Source organism: Parasteatoda tepidariorum, chromosome 8, assembly GCF_043381705.1.
Source record: "Parasteatoda tepidariorum isolate YZ-2023 chromosome 8, CAS_Ptep_4.0, whole genome shotgun sequence".
In the NCBI taxonomy this organism is placed as follows: Eukaryota; Metazoa; Arthropoda; class Arachnida; order Araneae; family Theridiidae; genus Parasteatoda; species Parasteatoda tepidariorum.
The window spans coordinates 24448320-24455495 of NC_092211.1; positions in this window are offsets into that span (position 1 = coordinate 24448320).

The following is a 7176-nucleotide window of genomic DNA, read 5'->3' on the forward strand; positions in this document are numbered from 1 at the left end:
TCTTTAATATATCATTTCATAAAAATGAAGACAAAAAATAATGCACATTAGGGGTTGCAAATAAGCGATATTTAAGCGAAGAAGAAACAAAAACACTTAGAATTTTTTAAATCGCTAGTGAGGATGAATATTAGAACTACTTCGATGGATTTAAAAAAACTTTGATTAAATAATTGCTTTTCTGGATCAATCAGGTTTGGATGCCTGTGATAATATTAGTGTTTTGTACGTCAAGTTAATGCCGGAAAAAATAAACTCTTTTTACTTCGGAGTAAAGAAAAATATCACAGTTTTTAAGCATTTGCTAGTTCATTTTTATGTAATTAATATTTTTTAAGATGATTTTAGCTGGATTTGCGCAGTTACTCCAATAATTTCAGTTTTTTTAAACACACTCGTGTATTTTTTTTTGTGTGAATTATTTTTTAACATTAATTTATAAATTAGGAAATGGTCATTATAGTATTTAAAAAATATATTTAGCGTGGTTGATAGAGCGTTGAGCCCATATCCAAGAGGTCGTAAGTTCGATCCCCGCTGGCTGAAAACTCCCTGTGTAGTAAATGATGGCTGGTGCATGTTAAATCTGTCCGGTCACAAAGTCCTCCATGTTCCCGTAACAAATACCTCTGGCGGTACTGAATTGGAGATTGATCGTCCTCTGGTTCAGGTGAAAATTGCGATCTGTGGATGAATGGGTCTACTCTGTAAACGGGCTGTGACGTGCGTCTGGCTGGAGTCTTATTCTTGGTTATAGATGGCTCCAATGAAAAACTAGAAACGCACCCTCTGCTTTAAATTTGCTTGCTTTCACCAAACAGACTTGCTGGTATTGGCAAGTGGCATTAGAAACAATTACAAAATACATCTAGAAATGGCGATAAACAGCACTCTTTTATTGAAATATTCATCTTTATCTTCAAAACGAATGCATTTAGCAGCTCCTGTTTTATATATTTTTAAAATATAAAAACATTAAAAAAGAGTAAAAAAAAACAATTACAGCTTCACGCCATGCAATTTGAATTAGTCGTGTCTCCAAAGGAAAATATTTTATACTGATATGAATATTATTATAATCACTTAAAGTAAAATATAAACTACCGATTTAAATAAATCAGAATGTTTATGTGCGTGTATGTACTGCGCGCACAATGAAAAAGATATCACTCTGAATAACTTTCGTTCTAAAGATCCTTTTTCCACGTACTACGTGTCAAATCTAAATGGTTCAAAGGGGGGACCTCAAATATGCTAATTAATTAGCACTAACTATTAATTAAGTTGCGAAATCAGACGCAAAACGAACTTCTAAATAAACATATTTGGACTCCCGACCCTAAAAATATAGGGGTAGACAAAATTTCGAAAAAATTGGGCCATAAATTTGGGTGCTTTGAATATGTTTGGGGTAGTATCCCAAAAATAGCCAAATATTATCGCCGTAGCAGCAGGCGCAATTTAAGATAATCTCAAACGAACTATGTGATCGCCAAGAAAGAACTACCTAGTGTTTCTCCGTTGCTAAGCAACCAAGTTGTAAGCACCAGACATTTTTTTGAGGAGTTGATTTCTGACCAAAACGCAAATATTGTTTTCTTTTTTATCTCATTTGATAATAGAATTTAAATGGATTAATAAATTATTTATGATTTTCCAATATTTTAGATTTTAAGCTCAAGAATTTTTCATGGGGCATTATTTGTGGTTTTTACGTTGTTTTTAACCTTTTTAAGTCTAAAGATTTTATACTAAAACCAAATTTCATTTTAAATCTTTTAACTGTATACAGAGTTGTAGAGCAAATCATCTTTACACCTTTGATTAAATCTTCTTAGCAAGAAGGTTTCTAAGAAAAAAAAATGTGGAGCATCTGGAAAAGATAACTCTTTTTATATATCTATTATACACATTCACGAAGTTTTATACAATCCATGATATTTCTTTTTTCCATAATTAAAAAAATTTGTGAATTTTAATTGGCATTTTAAAAACATTGATGAAAGTATATTTAAGAATATTGTATGATTCATCATTTCAGAAATCGCATCATTCTGCCAAATATGTGAGTTACATGGTTTTCTCTGGAAAAAAGATAATTTACTTATAGTATCCTCATCCTGATGTTACTAAACATTCTGAACGGATTTTCGCAAAGTAAAACGTCGCTCCACATGTTCATAAATTACAATCAGTTTACATATATCATCAAATATTGATGATACATGTGATAATAATTATTGTTATAATTATCATACTGTAATTTTGTTGCTTAATTCCTTTTCTCACAAACTTATTTTGCGATTTTCACCATCAATACCTTTACATCTCTGATACGATAGACTCCTTTTAATCGGAGTTTTTAAGGTCCTTAAAAACTGAAATGGTGGCCGATGTTCCTTTAGTCAAAATTTTAAAGAGAGTCTATTTTGTCCGATGTAGCCAAGGTTGCAATGGCAACGTATTCATGCTTTGCTACAATCTCGGCTACCGCGGTTTTACGAATTTTGTTTTTCACTTTTATTTTCCATTTTTCTTTAGAATCATTACATTTCTTTCAGGTTGCTTTTGCTTTCCTCATTCACGTCTGAGAATCTTGAGATCGGGTGCCTGTTTTTGAGAGCAAGAAACACTTGCTTTATAAAAATGAATATGGTGATGAAAGTTTACATGTTACTTGTACTTAAAAATAAGCGAGCCTTCTCATAGTTTGCCATGCATGAATAACTTAGTGACATGAATTTTTAAAGCTAGTAACACAATATATTAAATTAAAATGCTGAATGCGGTATTAAAATAAGTTAATCGTAAAGTAATGATTATGGTTTTTAGATTGAAAAAATAATAATGTATAATTAGTCTTAACTATCCAAAAATTCAATGCAATATATTTTTTATCTTAAAAACAAATTTTTTAAGGATGTCAAACAATTTCGTCTGCAGCTGAAATTTCAAAAGTCGATTGATACAATAGAATGACCCCTCTCCCCAAAAATCAAATTTAAGCAGTTACAAAGTTAATTATTTCGAACAAATTAACGTCTCCGTCCCACTCGAATTTTTTTTAAAAATGTACTTTTTATTTATCGATTCAAAATTTATAAATATTTTAAGGTATAATTCGATCATATTTCGATAGAGTTTATTTTTTTGCACCTTTTATTTATTTTTCATTTTTTGCTTGTAATTACTGAAATTTCATGATTTAATGCATAAATAGTATGATGGTAAACGAGATTTTACCCCTTTTTCCTCACCCATCCGACCGCTCTCAATAAAATAAAGGAATCAGTTAAAAAAAAAAAAAAAAAAAACAGTAGTTAAATTGCTTCTAACTTGTTCCAAGAAATAAAATGTTTTGTGGGAACAGATTCAATTCTGGGATAAATGAAATCAATTAAACACGTGAAATATTGACATTCTTGTCCCCTACTGCAAAATATAAGAAAATTTTTATTTATAATTTCTGAAAAGATAAAAAAAAGAAAAATATGCTAAAACTTATTTGAGGAACATATAAATTACAGCTCGAAAATAAGTTTTAATCCACAAAATGCCCTTATATACCTAAATTTAGTATTAAAAAAAACCTAAAATTAGTAAAATTAGAAAATTTTTGATTATGATACTTTTTGGCTATTAGGAGTTGATCTCAAGTAAGAGTATTATCCCAAATGATGCTGAATATAGTTAATATTTATCATGATGGGATGAACCTCTAAAGACATGTTTAGTTTAATGTAATAACGTAACGACAATAAGAAGTGCGAGATATAATAAATTTAAAAAAAAAAAAAGAAAATTGGAATAATTTGTGCATGATTTCGTAGTGTAGAAAATAGCAATATTTTTTACACTACGAAATATATATTTCAGCAATATTTTTTACTATATACCAATGAGAGGCTGGGATAGCCTGGTTGGTAGGGCACTGGGCCCATATCCAAAATGTCGTGGGTTCAATCCTCACCGGTAATAAATGGTGACTGATGCATGTTAAATCTGTCGGGTCACAAAGTCCTCCATGTTCCCATAACAAATACCTCTGGCGGTACTGATCCAGGAGTTCCCCTGTCTTCTGGATTAGGTTCAAAATTTCAAGGCTACGGAGTTGAACATTAGTAGTCGTAAACCCAAAATTGGTTCAGCTGTTCAACGACGGTTATAATATAAAATAAAATATACTATTGAAAGGGGCCGGGATAGCACGGTTGCTAGGGCACTGGGTCCATGTCAAAGAGGTCGTGGGTTCGATCCCCGCTGGCCGAAGTCTCTTCGTGTAGTAAATGGTGACTGGTACACGTTAAATCTGTCGAGTCTCAAAGTCCTCCATGTTCCCATAACAAATCATGCCTCTGCGGGTACTAATCCAGGAGTTTCCTTGTCTTCTGGATTGGGTTGGCTGTTTAACGACGGTTATAATATAAAATAAAATAAATACTAATGAAGGCCCCTCAGAATTCAAAAGCGACAGGCCTATCGGGCCTAAACAGTAATCAGGTCTTGCATACAGATACATACACACGCACAAAAAGATTTTACTACTAATAATAATTTCACTACTGAATACTCCTTGAAAATAGTGAAAAATCAATTTTAAAAAACAATACTTTTTCATGCTAACAACTTTTAGGAATTTCATCTTTTCGAAATAAATTTCTCTACCAAAAAGATAATCCTCTTAAACACGATCGTACTGAAACTTCATTTCAACGCATATCTATATGCGTCTTAAGTGTAAACAAATTTGTTAAATTCATTTACTATATACTGGGCCGGATTAACCTACAGGCACACTAGGCACGTGCCTAGGGCCTACGAAATTCAGGGGCCTGCGAAAAAATTGGGAGAAAAAAATTTTTTTGACAAAAGTAATTTAGCTTTAAAAACAAGTGTATTTTGCACAAAATTATGAAGATACAAATAAAAATATAATATTTTTCGGTAATAAATTATTTTGCAGAATCTTATGATCTAATATATTACTTTTTTGCGATTTTTGGATTCAACGAAATCTTGTATTATGCTGTCGAATTCCAAACTACGCAAAATGTCGTATTCAATAGANAGAAAATCTGTTTCATTATTAATATGCAAGAAAATTTTAGCATATATTTTGAAAAGAGGGGAGGAGTGGGGGAAGGAGGGGAGGGCCCAAAAACGGCTGTTCCTAGGGCCTACGAAAGGTATAATCCGGCTCTGACTATATGATTAGATTTAAAAAACTATTAAGAACTAATTATTAACTTAGTATCCAAATATAACATCTAGAACGATGAAAAAGAATATATGTTTATTTATTTATATGAATACGGGAACCAAAAAAATAAATAAATAAAAAATCATTTTACTATAAGAAATATACCTTAAAAACAGTTAAAACTTTGATTGCAAGAAGATAAAGTTACTTTTTAGGGCCAATAACTTTCAGGAATTTCCCTCTTTCTGAAATAGATTCCGCCAGCAAATAAAATTATCCTCTTTAAAACGATCACCCTCCATTTGAACGCACATATCTGGATAAATCTAAATCCGTTTTTCATGCTGACTCCCAAAACACCTGTGAATCGGATTTTTGGTATCGCCGTAGCGAAAAAGTCAAGATATCTTGTAACCTAGGCCCAAAATTTAATCTACTACCTGGGCGCGATACCGTTAAAAGGAGTCAAGTAACAAGGTATACGGCCCCCTTTCGAAAACAAATCCCCGTCGAATGTAACAGGAGAAGATCAGGAGCAACAGGAGTGATTAGGCCTCCGACGAAACCTGATCCCGTAATGACTGCAGGTTCTAGGAAACCGGAGATTGGACGGTTTAATAACAGTCCGGGTGCCCTTCTCCCTTTGTAGAGCTGGATAGTCCGGACGAGACGCAATTCCAAAGCGCCTCGCGAGCGATGTAGTTTTTTATTTTAGTTGTTATTATTTTTATTTCCTTCGTATTTCTGTTCACTTTTTATTATTATTCTCTCCCCCCCCCTTTTCTTTTTCGGGAGTAGTTCCGTTGCTCTATTGCTAAATAAGTGTTATTGGCGACTTGGCGACCATATATGGCGAGCTTTCGCCCTTTTTTTAGTTATCAGTGGTGTCCGATTTCAAGTGTAATTTGTGAGCGACGTATTGAGGTAATTTCATTTATCATCCTTGTCGGCGAGATAGTATGATTTTAAAAATAAAAAAAAAAATCATGAAAGAGTGAATAATTGATTTTTATTTTATAAATAGCTTTGGTCATAAACAAAAGTTTCGTTATGAAATCAAGGTAATTTTTGTTTACTTACGAAAAGAATTATCGTTAAGAGAATTTTAATTTTTATTTTCTTACAAAGAGCTTCAATTTCTCTTTAATCCGAAAATATTTGTTAACTGACTCCATATTTTTCATGCAAATAATTAATATTATTTTTTTGCTCAAATTACTATCGTATGTTTTATTTGACGTGTTCCTTTCAATGAAAGATTCTTTTACTACTCTATGAAAGCTTTCTTTAATGTTACTTAATTAAATAGTTAAACAGCTTATATCTGCATTTATACTTCCCGTAATGAGTTATAACAAGTTCAGCATTTAAATTTTTTACTAGAATTCTATATTATAATGTATTTCTGTAACGCGAAACTATATCCATGATATTCCTTATTTTATTAAATAGCAATAATAATATTTGAAATTGAAAGCAGACAAAGAAAAGTAGCAAAATGTTTTGAACAAACGATTGTATGAATGATTTATTTTTAAAATCGTTTTAAAATTTTGAATTTTAAATCGTTTTCTTAAACAAACCAAGAAAATGTTCATGGAACAAATTTTTCTACAGGAATAGCTTTTAAATTATGGCGAATTAGTAATCTAAATTTATCATATCCCTTAAAGAAACTAGGATAATGCTGGGATTTTCGACGTTAGAAGAAAACGCCTTTAGAAGTTCTATTTCATCTTTGAACTGCAAAATCGTTACTTGAATTTCATAGTTGAATCATTGCTAAAACCATAGCTTAATCATCTCTAGGTTTATTATTATTATTATTAAAATTGAAAGCTTTACAGAGTATAGGGGCCAGGAATATAAAATTCTCTTCATAAAAATATCATGAAGTTGAAAATTTGCAATCAAAATTGTCATTTTTTTTATAATTATTGTTGTAAAAAAACTTTTTTGTGTGTTTATTTTATACA